The 16,313-nt window shown below is 45.5% G+C and overlaps 1 protein-coding gene across 2 annotated transcripts in view; it reads left to right on the forward strand.

Moving 5' to 3' along the window:
• Positions 1-6,153: 6,153 nt before the first annotated feature.
• Positions 6,154-16,313, forward strand: part of GHR (growth hormone receptor) — a 238,347-nt gene continuing 228,187 nt past the window's right edge. The window contains exon 1 of one of the 2 annotated variants that reach the window (XM_038403290.2): positions 6,154-6,778. The gene's annotated coding sequence lies outside the window, so the exon portion shown is untranslated. The remainder of the gene's footprint in view (positions 6,779-16,313) is intronic. The other variant, XM_038403289.2, reaches the window with a different exon arrangement.

A 16,313-nucleotide genomic window follows, 5' to 3' on the forward strand; every position in this document is an offset into this window, starting at 1 on the left:
GGCCACAATGTCTCAGAGGGGATGAGAGACAAAGAGGGACTTACATTTATCTGTGATGGGAGAGTTCCTATAATGAAGTTATGTCTACACTTGAAAGTGTTGCATTTTTAACTATGCTGGTGAAACTCCCCTGTGTAGATGTAATTATACTGGTATAAAGGTGCTCTTGCCAGTATAGCATAGTCTAGTTCAGCAAAGCAAAATAATCCATCCAGGTATAAGACCTCTTATACGAGTATAATTATGCCCACACTAGGGCTTTTATCAACATGTCTATGTTGGAAAAAATCATAGCCCAAGCTGGTATTGCTATGGCAGGAAAACTTTTAAGTGGAAATCAGACCTTAATGTTTTAAAAAACATGACAAGCTAATCATGAAGAAAATAGTGGCATTCAGCTGTGGCTCCATTAGGTACAGGCCAGGTTCTGATATCGTTTGGCACATTAAAGTGAATGGAACTACTTGTGGATTAAGGTGCTACTCAATGTGAATAATGGTTTCAGACTCTGACCTCTGATGCGATTAGACATCTGTGTGCAGCAAATATATAATATGAAAAGCATGCTCTGTCATCTTTTTAACTACTGTGCATTGCTCTGTAGCATCAGACTGGGAGCAAAAACAATCCACAGTGGTGACATGTTAAGAATGGCTATGGGATGAAAATCAAGTATATAGAACAGAAAAAAGGTTGAAAATTATCTAATTGACTAAATGTGCTTATAGGATGTGTCGCTGAAGACAGCACTCAAGAGCAAAAGCTGTCAGAATCGGCTTCTTTCTTTATTATGCATGAGCAAAACTTGCCCAGCTTCTTTGGCTGATTGGAGAGGGGTTGGTTGGAGGATAGGATGGCACAAGAGGAAAATATAATGGGTGTGATCCACGAAGGCTTAAACACCCAAATCCTGATTTTAGGCACCACTGTGATCCACGAAACTCCCACTTGGCTGCAGCCTAACCCTATGGGCACCTAAATTCCCTTGCACCTAAGTTTTTCCTTGGGGCACTGCAGCCTCACTCTTGGCACCTGGGCACTCTCCCTTGCCTGAGCATGGACACTACTGCCTTATGATACGTGTCTAGATATTTGTCTCTTGTCTAAACCTCAGAGTGATTTGCAAACTGGGAAAGATAGGTATTCAACTGCCTAAATTGCAGGCAGAGGCCCAATCTGGTAAATGGCTTCTGACCATGCCTACTGGATTGGGCCTTTCAGGAAAGTTTACACAAATCAGGCGTGTGGGAGAAGAACTTCCCCTTCTCCCTTTATAACCTTTATCCTAGTGGAAAGGACACTTGCCTAGGATGTGAAAGACCCCTCCTCCTCCTCCTCCTTCTGTGGGGGAAAGAAGGAATTTAAACAGTGCTCAGTGGTCATCTCTTGAGTGCCCTAACCACTAGGCTATAGGGTCATTCTAAATATGTCCCTGGCCCAATTATTTAAATACTGTATCACATTATTTAATTAAAATGGAATAATGTCAATAGGAGAGACTGAGGAAGACCCACACCAGGCTAGTCCACAGCCTAGTGGGTAGGGCACTCACCTGAGAGGTGGCTGATTCTTGCTGAAATTCCTTCTCCCTCTCAGGAGGAAATGAGGAGGAGGAGGAGAAGGATAATGACCTCTCTCAGAACATTTAGCCCAGGTGTTTAGGGTACTCACCTCGGATGTGAGAGACCCAGGAGCCAGTCCCCCTGCTCCAACAACATTTTTAATTGTATATCCGCAGTGGAACAGATGCCACAGGAGAGACTGAGGAAATCCCACATTGGAACATCCTATAGTCCAGGGGGTAGGGCACTCACCTGAGACAGAGGTGGCAGATCCCTGTTCAGATGCCTTCGCCTCAAATGCAAGGGGAACTTGAAGCAGGGGTATCCCGTATCCTAGAGTACCCAGGGGAAATTGAATTGGGGGGTTTCCCACATCCCAGTTGAGTATCCTGTCCACTATACTAAAGATTATAAGGGAGGAGATCCTCTTCCCCCTGGCTGTTTTTGCTTTGGGTCCCACATAATTTAAGTGGTCAAACATCTATCTTCCCCCAAAAAGAAAAGGAGTACTTGTGGCACCTTAGAGACTAACAAATTTATTAGAGCATAAGCTTTCGTGAGCTACAGCTCACTTCATCGGATGCAGTGAGCTGTAGCTCACGAAAGCTTATGCTCTAATAAATTTGTTAGTCTCTAAGGTGCCACAAGTACTCCTTTTCTTTCTGCGAATACAGACTAACATGGCTGCTACTCTGAAACCTATCTTCCCCCAGTTTCTGGACCACAAGTAGAGCTAGGTGCCTCCCTGCAGGTGAAACTCTAGGTACCCATCTCCAAGAGAGGGATGGGGCTTAGCGCTCACCCCTCTAGGCAGCATCTCCCATTGGCTAACTTATGCGACTCTCTGCCTAGTGTACTGACTTTGTGGATTGCATTCTAAAGTGCTTGTCTCTTCCCCCACTCATTGTATAGAGAGCCTAGGTACCTAACTCGGGTTTTGTGGATCTGGGTGCTGTTTCTGTGATTTTTCTAGGCAGCTAAAATGTAGGTGCTATGATGCTCGGCGTTGCAATGCCCAAGTCCCTTCATGGATCCCATTCAATATATGTATTCACTCACTAAATGACACAGTTAATTACCTTGTTTTCTTTGAGATAGACTCTTGATATTTGGTACACGCGTACTTTCTAGGATGTGGAGAACAGGAAAAATCCCAAAAGTGAAATTTGACTTTTCCATCAGTTATCACCATAATGCCATCAGTCATTTCATGTATGCAGTTTAATTGTAGCTGTGTTGGTCCCATTATATTAGAGAGACCAGGTGGGTGAGGTAATATCTTTTATTGGACCAACTTCTATTGGTGAGAGAGATGAGCTTTCGAGCCACTCTGAGCTCTTTTTCAGGTCAAGTCTTTCAGTAAAAGATATTACCTTCCCTACCTTGTCTTGCTAATCAGTCATTTCAATCAGTTTCCACCCATGCAAGCACCCTTTTTATGTGGCAACAGTTTACAAATATCACATGAGGCCTCCAGTTTGGAGAAGTGAAATATCAGCTAGGTACACACATATTTCTGTAGGAGTATGTGGAAATCAAGGTTAACACCAGCATTTCTAAACAGACCAAAAGAGAAATCATTTTCCAACTGACATGTGGACTGTGCTGGCAAACATTAGTAGCGTAGAACAAGCGAGCCATCGTACGCAAATGGAATCTATGTGGCCACCCACTAATAAAACTGAGCATTTTATTTCTAAAAACAGATTTTTCCTAATTTTTTAATAGTGAGAGAGAAGACAAGTGGGTGGTAGATGGTCACTGATCATGCATTATGTTGTTCATTTGTATGGAGCAGGGAAGAGAAATTAATGCCTTGCCCCTATCCTACCACAGGAGTAATAACTTTATGCATGTGTTTGCAGGATTGAGGTCAAAGGCTCTGTGTGACTCTGGCAGGCCAGTTGCCAGCCTATGTCAAGGCCCAGGGCCTCACTGAACACTAACAAGTGCATAGCTGGAAACCAGTCTGGCTTATCTCTGAGTTAGTATAGTTAAAATAGATAAGTGTTATAAGAATGTGTTTAGACTTTATGGAATGCTTGTGGGATGATGCATGTATTAATCTTACTTAGAATGTCTGTATCCCATGGTATAAAGTTATATTGAGTGTTTGCATTGTAAGTCTCTGTAATTGTGTAATTCACCAAACAGGAAACAAAGCATTAATTAGGGTAAAGTGCCGGTCCTGCACAGAAGATGTCCAACTGAAGGCAAATGAGGTATTGTGTAGCGTCAAAGGACAGAGACTTCATTGATTGCATTCCTAACTCCCTTCAGGAAGGGCAGACCTATGCATGAATTCATCCCATCAGCTTCAATTCTGGGAGGAAGGGGATAAAAATCCCTGACAAGGGTCTCTTTATGCTGTCTGGACTCTGAGGGGCAAAGATTCCTAAACATAAGCAAGAGATCCTAATGCTGCTTGGCATGCGACAGACCTAAAGGACACACAGAGCTGCTTATTATTATATATTTTTATATTACCTTTTTAGATCTAAGACTGTAACTCATTTGTGTGTGTATGTTTCCTGTTTTAGACTTGTAAATAACTCTAATTTATTTTCTTAGTTAATAAATCTTTACTTTATACCAGATTGGCTACAGGTGTTGTCTTTGGTTTGAGATCTGAGTTCCATTGACCTAGGGTAAGTGACTGGTGTTTTGGGACTCGGAGTAACCTGAATATCATTGTGATTTTTCATGTAAAGTCACCATGTACTACACAATCCAACTTGCTTGAGTGGCAAGATAGACTGGAATGCCCAAGTGGTCTGTGACTCCATGGTAAGACTGATACAGTGCTTTAGGAGTTCACACTTGTTACTGGTTTGGTGAAATCTAATTATAGAACATATAACGGGTTAGGGATTTCTGCCCTAATGTTTGACAGTCTTCTCTGAGGTTGGCACTCACCACTTCAGACAGCATGACACCCTGACTGAAGCCCATTGAAGTCTTTTTGGATCCAATTCCAATGAAGCAAACCCACCAGCAGTAAGAAAACCAAAAGTAAAAGCACCTTTTATCAAGGAAAGAAACAACATGAGAGAAGTAAATCAGTCTATTAATTCTTAATGCTTATTCAAACCTGTGAAATGAAACAGGAGCAAAAAAACCTTTCCCTCTTAGCTATACATAACCAGCATTTCAGGCGGTGGGAAATGGCTGCCACTGAGCCCCTACAATTTTTTTTTTTTGTAAAAACCTCAGATATTTTAATTCCTCTTTGACATCACAGGTATTTCTACATGTACAAATCATGTTAATATTATAAAGTACCCATTATGAAGCAGGTAGAATAGAACAAGTAACAAAGTGTTAGAGTTCACTTAATGAGCATATGGCAGGACCTGAAAAGAGTCTTTGCATTCTTTAGGTTACTGCATCTTTTTCTGACAAAATCCTCCTCTTGTGAATCCACTGCTTGGAGACATTTAAGGCCCCAATTCTACAACTGCTTATACACAAGCTTAACTTTGTGAAGATGGGCAGACCCTTGACTTCATTGGGACAGTTCAGGTATGTATAGTTTAAAAAGTGAATGGTTGTAAGATCTGGGTCTAAGTCTCCATCATCATCTTGAATGCAAATTTTTGAATTGTTCCTATTATAGCCTTTTATTGCTTATAGTGTTTTGAATAGCTACACAAACATGAAAATCCATATGATTAACTGTAGACAAAGACTAGTTAAATACTCACTGAAAATGTTCCAGAGGGATGACTGATAAAATTTAAGATTTTGTATTGCTTCGTTAACCTTTCTCATATACATCCTAATTGCTACCTTGCTTTGCTATTGCTCATCTCTATAATTGTACTATTTAGCTCTGCAAGGCAATTTTTGAGATTGGGATTGTATTAAAAACACCAATTTTTATTATAGTATTCTTAATTTAGGAATCCCAAAGTGCAGGAGTTAAAAACAAAAAAATCAAGCCCTGTATTGTGTGCTTCATTCTTCAATTTGTGTTTCTTGATCAACTCTGATTTAGCAGGCTGTAAGCTTTTTATTTTGTAAAAAAGTTCTCTTGAAAATGATTGTTGGTAAAACGCTCCTCCAAACTGACTTTGCAGGAATAAAACGATGCTGGCTGCAGAAATGATTTGCCAACATTGCCCACAATGCGAATAACGACCCCGTCCAGCATGTACTCATAAACAGGATGCTTTATCTTCCTCTCCAACTCGAAAAAGTCCCTGGAAGAAAGCAGAGGGAGGCGGCATTGGGTGGAGGGCTGCTGACCAACTGTCCAGAGGCGGCAGATGCATCCTCATTCCCGTCCACCTTTAGCCCCGGGGCCCTCCCTGAACTTGGCCGAGTGATTGTAACTGTTGCCCTTTAAATTGCAGCTCTGAGCACCCGCCGCGCCCAGCCTGCCGAGGAGCCCAGGTGAGGCGCTGAGGAGCGGGTGGTTTGCCCAGCCCAGGTGCGGTAGGTCTAGGGGGGATATTAAATGTGCTGGACGACCGAGCTGCTAACCCCGGCACCAGAGAGCGGGGCTCCCCTCGCTTTAGCGTGAAGTGCCGTGGAAACGCTCTGCAATAACCAACGTTTTCCTCTAGTCGGAGCCCGCTAGCCCCAGGGAAGTGACACGCACTAAGGCCGGCTCCTCACGGGCTGGGCAGGGAGCAGAGCTCCCGGGAACGCACGGGCTCGCTCGCCCATCTCCAAGCCGCTTCCCGCCGCCCCGGCCCGGGAGCCAGCCGCTAGGCTCGGCCAGGCATGAGCCCCTCCTGAAGCCGCCGCTCCCGCCCCTCCGCCGGAGGCTGCCATGGGGCGACGAGGAGGCGGCCGCTGAGCGTCCCGCGCCGGGACAAGATGGGGGGACGCGATTAGCGGCGCCGCTGCTGGGACCGGAGCTCCGTGCGTGCTGGCGGGAGAGCGAGAGCCGCCCCCGGCGCCCCGCGGCTGGGAGCCGTCAGGTACCGGGCAGCTGGGCGCGCTCCGCCGGCGCTGCCTGCTCGCCCGCCGGGCTGTGGTTCCGCCGGCGGCTGTAATCCGATCCGTCCCGTGCAAGCGGGGGTGTGGGCAGCGGGGTCGCCCCGGGCACGCTCGGCCCTGCCGCTGCGCTGCTATTTTTAGCGGCGACCGCCTGGAAGTTCGGACGCGCCAGCCAGCGCCGCGGGCGGCTACGGATGGGCCCCGGGCTGAGCGCTGAGCCCAGAGCCCGGAGCGGGCTCCCTGCGGCGGGGCGGCGCGGCGGCACGCTGGTGAGTGCGCCACGGGCGGCTCCGGGGCGCCGCGCCCCGCCCGCGGCTGGGCTTGTGGCCCTGTGGAACGCCTGGCGACGGGGTGCCCGCGCTCTCCCTCGCCCCGGCCCGCCCAGGCAGCCCCGCGGCGGCGGGGGGAGGGGGGGCGGTTATCGGACGGCGTGTGAAACTCGGGAAAGTTTGGCCAAGCCCGACAGCGCCTCGGCGGCGGGGGGCCGGAGCCGGGGAGCTGCTGATCGCGGGGGCGGGCGGGGGCCGGCTGGGCTCAGAGGGTGGGTGAGGCGAGCCGCGCGTGTCCAAGCGGGAGCGCTGGCCCCGCACGGGTTTGTCGGGTGTTTTGTTCGCTGTCCCCTGGCCAGGCTCTGTGCCCCTCTCCGCCCCGGTGTAGCTCTCCCTGGCCCTTGCTAACAGGGCTGCCGTGGTGGCTGTAGGCAGTGCGGAGAGCAGGTCCCCGGTGGGCACCACGAGCCGCGCAAGCCCCGGGGCGATGCCGGCGGGCGCCTTGCTCCGTAGGAGGGGGGTTGGCCGGGAAGGGGAATCTCGCTTTGGCTTGGCTACCGAGGCGACGTGTAACTGTTGATAAGGGGGCATGCGACCACCCCACAGCGTAGCCTCGGCATCTACAACCGAGGTTTTCGAAGAGGGGGCGCCCCAGTAGGGGGGGGGTGCAGAGGAACGTTTGGGGTGGAGGCACCAGGCGGGGCTCGGGGAGGGGGCAGACTCGCCTGAGCGGGCCACCCAGCCACCTCTGGTTTGGGGGGGCACAACTAAAAATTTTAACTCCAAGTTAAAAATTAACTTTAATTACAGTTGTTGGCTGTGTCTCTTCCCCCATCCAGACAGGCTGAGTTGCCCCTGAGGTGAGTCGGGGTGGAGCCTGCGAGCTCGGCCTGAGTGTTCCAAGGGGGGCGAGCCCCACAGTTAGAAACCCTCTGATAGAAGCTGTGCTAAGTGGAAGACAGGGTGAGCCCCACTGCAGTGCCAGGGGAGCAGAGCCCCTGCTATAGGAATGGGAGAGCGGCCCCTGCCGTGGGAACAGGCCTGGGGTATTTGCCCCAGGGTGGTCTGCAAAGCAGGTGGCAGGAAGCGCTGGGACTCCAGCAGCAGGGAAGGAGAATAAGCTCCAGGTAACAGGCTCAGCTCATAGCCAACCGCCCTGCTGCTTCCTCCCTCGCTGTGCTGCATGGGGACGTGGTGAGGGCTGCTGCCAGGGAGAGCCGCTGGATGCTGGCCATCTTGGGGAGAGGCATGCCTTGCCCACTCCCATTGCTCTGGGGCTGTGGGGCAGAGTCTGCAGCAGCCCCTCTAGATGGGTCCTCTCCAAACATTTAGCCATTGCTAAATGGAAGGTAGGAATCTGGGGGAAGGGGCACGTGACCCTGTGTCATCCCCCACCGTTGCCTCTACTTGGCTAGACTGCCCAGCTGTGGTGGGAGTTCTGGTCAATCTTTCCAGATTGAACACTCTCCCTCCCCCCCACATCACATTCCCAACTGCCCCAAGTTTCTTTATTACACGTTCTTCCTGTGAACGTATGTATTGCTGCTGTTATCTTGTTACAACAAATCAGAATCCAGGCTATAGCCAGGTGGAATCACATTGATACTCGGAGATTGCCAGTCTTCCTGTTTCTGTCTGCAGTTGGTAAATCTCAACCTGTTCTCTCTCTCCACCCTTGTGGCAGTCACAGGGGACTTGAATAGTGAGCTACGGTAGCTGACAAAAATTCAGGCCCCGAAGATTTCGCTGAAGTGTTGCTGCTGCTTGAGGTAGCAGGCATGAAATACAAAGCAAACAAACCATTGTGATCCTATAAAAATACTTGTGGGCAGTGATGGGAGATGATGGGAGAACTTTATTGAAAGGAAAACTGTGGCCTTGAAAATGTAGGAGGTGTTTTACTTTGAAATCATATTATTTAGATAAATTATTCTATGGGATAGAATTCCCATAAGACAGCAAGGAGTTTTCAGGGAGTGTTATCGCACCAGTATTTGCTCTTCTCATCAAATTTGGCTGTATCTTGTGTGTATCTGCAAAGCAATGTTTGATCAGTAGTGTTTCTTTCTTCCGTAGGCTATAATAAAACTGAGGCTAGTGGGCAGTCAGTGCTCTGCTTTCCATGCAGGGCATAACAATAAAGTGTTTGTGTTTTGTAGTGTGATTTACTGTAAATGCTGCATGTGAAATAAAACTGAATGAAGGTTTTTTTTAAAACAATTTCCACAAATGAAAGTTTTGGAGCCAACCATATTAAGGAAAATGGAATAACTGCTAGAGTAGTTGGAGTTTACGCACAAGAAAATCCTGAGTTCCAAGATTTAACTGATTTTTGCTGGAGACTGACTCAGTACTGTCTCTGCAGCGCAAACAAGCAGATATTTATCATAGGTGGTTACTTCTTGGACAGTCATGGTAAATATCTTAACTCGGTATTCAGAGTAGCAGCCGTGTTAGTCTGTATCCGCAAAAAGAAAAGGAGGACTTGTGGCACCTTAGAGACTACATTTATTTGAGCATAAGCTTTCGTGAACTACAGCTCACTTCATCGGATGCATGCGGTGGAAAATACAGTGGGGAGATTTTATATACACAGAGAACATGAAACAATGGGTATTACCATACACACTGTAATGAGTGATCAGGTAAGGTGAGCTATTACCAGCAGGAGAGGGGGGAAAAAAAACCTTTTATAGTGATAATCAAGGTGGGCCATTTCCAGCAGTTGACAGTTGAGGGTTGGGGGGGGGGGGGAGGGGAGAATAAACATGGGGAAATAGTTTTACTTTGTGTAATGACACATCTACTCCCAGTCTTTATTCAAGCCTATTGTAATGATGTCCAGTTTGCAAATTAATTCCCATTCAGCAGTCTCTTGTTGGAGTCTGTTTCTGAAATTTTTTTGATGAAGAATTGCAACTTTTAGGTCTGTAATCGAGTGACCATAGAATATCAGGGTTGGAAGGGACCTCTGGAGGTCATCTAGTCCAACCTCCTGCTCAAAGCAATCCCCAATTTTTGCCCCAGATCCCTAAATGGCTCCCTCAACGATTGAACTCGCAACCGTGGGTTTAAGCAGGCCAATGCTCAAACCACTGAGCTATCCCTTTCCCACAGATATTGAAATGTTATCTGACCCTATACCAGAAAACTAGTGACTGCTATACTTACCTACATGCCTCCAGCTTTCATTCAGACCACACCATAAGATCCATTGTCTACTGCCAAACTCTACGATACAGCTGCATTTGTTCCATCCCCTCAGACAGAGACAAACACCTACAAGATCTCTATCAAGCATTCTTACAACTACAATACCCACCTGCTGAAGTGAAGAAACAGATTGACAGAGCCAGAAGAGTACCCAGAAGTCACCTACTACAGGACAGGCCCAACAAAGAAAACAACAGAACGCCACTAGCCATCACCTTCAGCCCCCAACTGAAACCTCTCCAACGCATCATCAAGGATCTACAACCTATCCTGAAGGACGACCCATCACTCTCACAGATCTTGGGAAACAGGCCAGTCCTTACTTACAGACAGCCCCCCAACCTGAAGCAAATACTCACCAGCAACCACACACCACACAAGAAAAACACTAACCCAGTACCCTATCCTTGCAACAAAGCCTGTTGCCAACTGTGTCCACATATCTATTCAGGGGACACCATCATAGGGCCTAATCACATCAGCCACAATATCAGAGGCTCATTCACCTGCTCATCTACCAATGTGATGTATGCAATCATGTGTCGGCAATGCCCCTCTGTCATGTACATTGACCAAATCAGACGGTCTCTACGTAAAAGAATAAATGGACACAAATCAGATGTCAAGAATGGTAACATTCAAAAACCAGTCGGAGAACACTTCAATCTCTTTGGTCACTCTGTTACAGACCTAAAAGTGGCAATTCTTCATCAAAAAAAAACTTCAAAAAGAGACTCCAACGAGAGACTGCTGAATTGGAATTAATTTGCAAACTTGATACAATTAACTTTAGGCTTGAATAAAGACTGGGAATGGATGTGTCATTATGCAAAGTAAAACTATTTCCCCATGTTTATTCTCCCTCCCCCCCCCCCCCCCACCCCGTTCCTCTCACGTTCTTGTCAACTGCTGGAAATGGCCCATCTTGATTTATCACTACAAAAGGTGTTTTGTTTTTTGTTTTTTTTTCCCTCTCCTGCTGGTAATAGCTCACCTTACTTGATCGCTCTCGTTACAGTGGGTATGGTAACACCCACTGTTTCATGTTCTCTGTGTATATAAAATCCCCCTACTGTATTTTCCACTGCATGCATCTGATGAAGTGAGCTGTAGCTCATGAAAGCTTATGCTCTAATAAATTTGTTAGTCTCTAAGGTGCCACAAGTCCTCCTTTACTCAGTATGTTTAATATATTCAACCACAGTTGCACTTTGCTCCTGCCATAACTGCAAGGAGCAGTCCCATAAAGACACCATGGATCTCACATTTGCTCTGTTATTCCAGTGTAAATAATTGAAATAACTTAATTGGAGCCAATGGAATAGCTCTCTTTTACACTGGTGTAAGTGAAAGCAGAATGTGGCTAGTGCTTATCAAATCCTCCTCTCAGCCTGCCAGGAAACATTTAATAAGATTAAATCAGAAAATTTTATTGAGAATATTTGTCAAATTGATGGAAATCTATCTTGAATTTAAAAAAGACTTTTAAATACCTGTTCACACACGTCAAAGCTGAAAACACTTTTGGACATAGATCTAATTGGAATAGACTTGTGATGAGATATTGAAAAAGATTCCTTTGAGATAAGGATGCTGATGTAAATGATATTATTTAAAATATGGAGGGAGGGATAAAGGGAATTGGAATTAAAATATCTTGTATCTCATTGAATTACATGAATGTTTATTGAAAGCTGTCCCGTCTAGCTTAAAAAAAGAAACCAATTTAAATAGGAATGTTCAATCTTTCATCTCCTCCATGTTATCTCAGCCTTGCATGCCAAGAATTGCAACATGTTAGTAGTTATGCTGGTACATTTTAATTATAAAGGGTGTGCAAACAAGGCAGTTAATTGTCTTAACTTTTAATGGGTTTCCCGGGGAAGCCTGCTGTAGGAAAGTGCAGACAAATGTTCGCCTATTCAAGTGAGTCACCAGTGTGGTTTTGTTTTTGTTTTTGTTTTTTCCATTTGAGCTTGAATTATCATTTTATCCATAGTAGTCTTCTTTTAGAAGTAATTGCTAGTGATAGGCACCTGGCAAATTCCCTAATTACTATCATGCATTGTATTTTACTTTTGTCCATCTTCAGTACTGATATAATTCTGTCTTTAACACTTGAAAATCCTACTAATATTTTTGTTTTAATGATATACAACAGCATCAGTTGGTATCACCATATGTGGAGTTTTGCTATTACAGTCCAAGAGTCTGATCTTACACACACTAACAAAAGTAGTGTTCATAACTGCAAGTGAAGCATTGGATCCCTTACCACTGTGGGAGGCAAAAGAAGCACTAAGAAATCTTCTTTCTCCAGGGTGGATCTGGAGCTGCCAGCAGCCTAAGTCCCCCGCCACCCCCTGAGGTGTGGAGAACAGAAGTTCTCACATGGGGCAGATTTTGCTCCCATACTCCTGTGGAGTAGCACTTTCCTCCAAAGTTAACTCCCCTGTTTTCAGCAGGGCAGAGCAGAATCTTACCCTCAGAGTGTGGGGGAAGCAGGATGGAATAAATAGAGAACAGAACAAACAGACCCCTCTTCAAACAGCCAGGGGTGGGATGAGAGCCCTTCTAGCCAGTGATCTGGAGACTTAAAAAGTTTTCTCTTGTTAGCACAGTTCTTGGGGATATTGGATTTATAAGGTTTTTACTTCCAAGTTCATTTTCCTAGCACTGTGCTTAATTTTATGTAAACATATTGTGACTGGTTCCTCCTGGGGTGCCACCTTGAACTGGGGGTACCACTGAGCCCCCTGACCCACCAGTCTGGGTTCCCTCTCACACTGTATTGCTGTGACAAGCTGCAAAGCCCTCCAGCCTATACTTTCTCCAGGTAGGGAGACACCCAGATGCAGTTACATTCAGGCTCTCTGATCAGCCCCTGCATAGGAAGGCTACAGCTAGGGCAACTCCCAGCTCCTCAGGCACTCCCTCTCCCCACAGAGTATAAACCCAAAATTATACAGTCTCATAAAATTCACCCCCCTCCCTCAATGCGGAGAGGAATATGCAACAGCCTTTGCCCCTGAGTTATAATTCCCACACACTTCACTCCAACTCACCGGTTTAGATAAAGCAAAAAAGTTTAACTATAAAAGATGGATTTTAAGTGATTATAAGTGATTACTTAGCAAATAAACAAAAAACACAAACTAAACTGAGTTTATTAAATAGATTGGATATGAATAACAGATTCTCACCCTAAGAGATGATACAAGCAGGCTGCAGATTCTTAAGGGGCAAACTGCACTTGCTTTACAGCTTGGAATCCCCAGGTGTTTCAGTCACAGGTAGAAATCCTTTAGCCTTGGTCCAGCACTTCCCACACACCTGAGGAACAAACACTGAACTGGGGGGAGTGAAGAACACCAGATGATGTCACTCCTGCCGTATATAGTTTTTGCATATAGTGGGAATCCTTTGTTCCCAAAGCTTGGTTCCCAGACCAATCTGGGAAAAATACTGACATCCCAAGCTGGAATCCAGAGACGTGTGGTCTCATCACATGTTGTTGTAGAGTCCTAGCAGCCATTGCTTGGAGGCTGTCTGTCGTGTTCTCAGGAAGGCTCCCCAGGTGGGAGATAAGCTTCTCCTAAGGCCTATTATTTTTTCCTGATGGCCCATGGCCCTGAATAGGCTCTTCCCTACCCACTATCTAGACGAGTGCTCTTCACTATTTTTGAACTGGGGGCCACTTTGGCAAAAAACCTTCAATATGAGAGCCACATCAACTACTAAATTAACGCATTGCTTACTGCTCCTTAAGAATGTAATGTTACAGAGCCACTCATGTAACTAAAACAAAGTCTACTTGTACAGTAAAACAATATTCCTTTTGTAAAATAATAACCAGGAAAATGTATGGAATTAAAAAGGCAGCTATGCGAGTAAACCTTTTAAGGGCAGAATAATGCAAAACTTACTTTAAAAACTGGATGAGTGAAAGTGTGCCTGTTCCTCCCTGACTTTCTTCATGCCATATTTGTAATCTGTCATTGCAATCCTAGTAAGGCAGCCCAAATGTTAGTAGGTCAATTTGTTCCTCTGTTTTCTTTTCACCCCTCAGGCTGGGGCTGAGGGCTCTAGGGTGGAGCTGGGGATGAGGGATTCAGGGGGCTCAGGGCTGGGGCAGAGGGTTAGGATGGGGGGTGAGGAGTTCTGGGGTGCAGGCAGGAGAGGCCCACAGCAGTCCTGCAAGCCCCAACTTTCTCCCCTCCTCAGTTCCTGCCCACCCCCTACCTGCCTCCTCTCCAGATCCCTGCTATGTGGCCCTTTAGAGCTGCTGCACGGCTATTTATAGCTTAGCTGCACTTAGGGTTGATGGGAGCCGCCACTGGCTCGCGGGCCTTGTAATGAAGAACACTGATCGAGACTGAAAGCATCTTGTCTCGTGGATGTTACCCAGGTGTGACTACTTTTTAAATACAGATACATAGTCAATATTCATAACTTCAGATACAAAAATTGATACATGCATTCAAATAGGATAATCATATTCAGCAAATCATGACTTCCAGTGACCCCTCACATGACTTACCTTGCATAAAATACATCATAGTTATACCATACTCGTATCATAACATCGCTGTGAAGAATATGGATGGGGTGCAGTGTCACATATATACTAATTAGATGTGACCCTTGCTTCTATCAAGTTGCTCATGAAGCTATTTATTGCTGCAGAAGTTACTAGTTGTTGATTTATATGAATGCTCATGTCACATTTAGAATATCAATCGGAGAGTCAAGTTTCAGCGTTTGGAATGTTGCATTTTATTCCAAATGCCAGATTTTCATGGATAGAATGTATGTGAGGAATTCTCGGTACTTAAGAAGGTCTGTATTACTTTGACCATTTGTAAATGTTCCAATGCCTAAAACACTGCTAGACAAACATTGTTGCAATTTCATTTTAGGTGGGAAGCAATAAGTGAACAATAGCAGAGAATAGAATGGATGAGGAATGGGTTACCACAATGTGACTGTGTGGTTACTCAGCTAAGTATGCACATGTTATGATGGTTCAGTAGAAGATTGGGTTTCTTTTTAGTTAAAAGGTGTCTTATTGGCTCTCTTTTTATTGGCATCACCAATGAGGTGACTGTGTAGAAGGATTTGAATGAGGAAAGAGTAATCGTCTGGCAGAGCAGAATTGGGATGGTGCCCTAAGATAAGGGTCAGAGTGGGAAAAGCAGGTCAAGGGGCATTGAATCTGCCATTGCTGGGAAAGTGCTGGAGGCAGAAAGTTTCATATTGCATCAGCCTAGCTTGGCAGGAAGAGACTAATATTGGGGCTTGAAGGAACACTTTGTGCTCAGATTGTTTACCACAGGTTGTTTACTGTGTATGAATCCTGAAATACAGTGGCTGCTTACTTAGATTGTTTTGATGTGTGAAATGTAGAACACCTCCTATTCTTAAGAGATTGATGCTCAGTGTATGAGAAATGGACTCATCACATAAGAGAGAGGCCATCCCTTCACAAAGATAGATGTTTTCCAAACCTTGTTGTCCCAGTGTATGAAATGCTAAATATATTTAAGCCCGTGACCTTTTAAAAAGGAGTCACAGGAAAACAATAAAACATGTAGTTGATAGTAACTTTATTTTTGTTAAATATATTGGAAAACAATATAAACTTCAGAAAGGCTTAACACAATACTCATGAGTAGGTCTGCAGGTTTGTCATGTTGGTGAAAATGTCAAACACCAGGACTTCTCTGTTTGTCTATTACTTCTGAGCTGGAAGGCTCTATGTGGGTTAACTCACTGGCCTGGTTCAGATGGGAGGCCCTGAGGGAGGGTTGGAGAGTGAGCCCACCCCACACCTATCCTGAAGTTTCTCCTGTGTCCTGCAGGGCTGGGCCCAGCTCCCTGGTTCAGGCATTATGACCTGGCACATGGAATTGTAGCACCATTCACTCAAATTTGGCCTGTTCATCCCTTCATCACGATGGAAGGTCATCTTGGGCTAACCTGAGTGGTGGTGTGGCCCCGGGCACCAGGTTGCAACACCTGGAGGAAGACCAGAGACATCCCAGAGGAGTGAACAAGGGCAAATATAGTACCTATATCTAAAAAGGGAAAGAAGGACAACCCAGGGAATTATAGATGTCAGATTAACTTCAGTACCTGGAAAGATAAATATTAAAATAATCAATTTGTAAGCATCTAGCAGACAATAAGGGAATAAGTAACAATCATCGTGGATTTGTCAAGAACAAATCATGTCATACTAATCTAATATCTTTCTTTGATGGGGTAACAAGCCTTGCGGATTGGACGGAAGTAGTAGATATATCACATCATGACTTGGATA

This window comes from Dermochelys coriacea, chromosome 5, assembly GCF_009764565.3.
Source record: "Dermochelys coriacea isolate rDerCor1 chromosome 5, rDerCor1.pri.v4, whole genome shotgun sequence".
NCBI classification, from domain to species: domain Eukaryota; kingdom Metazoa; phylum Chordata; order Testudines; family Dermochelyidae; genus Dermochelys; species Dermochelys coriacea.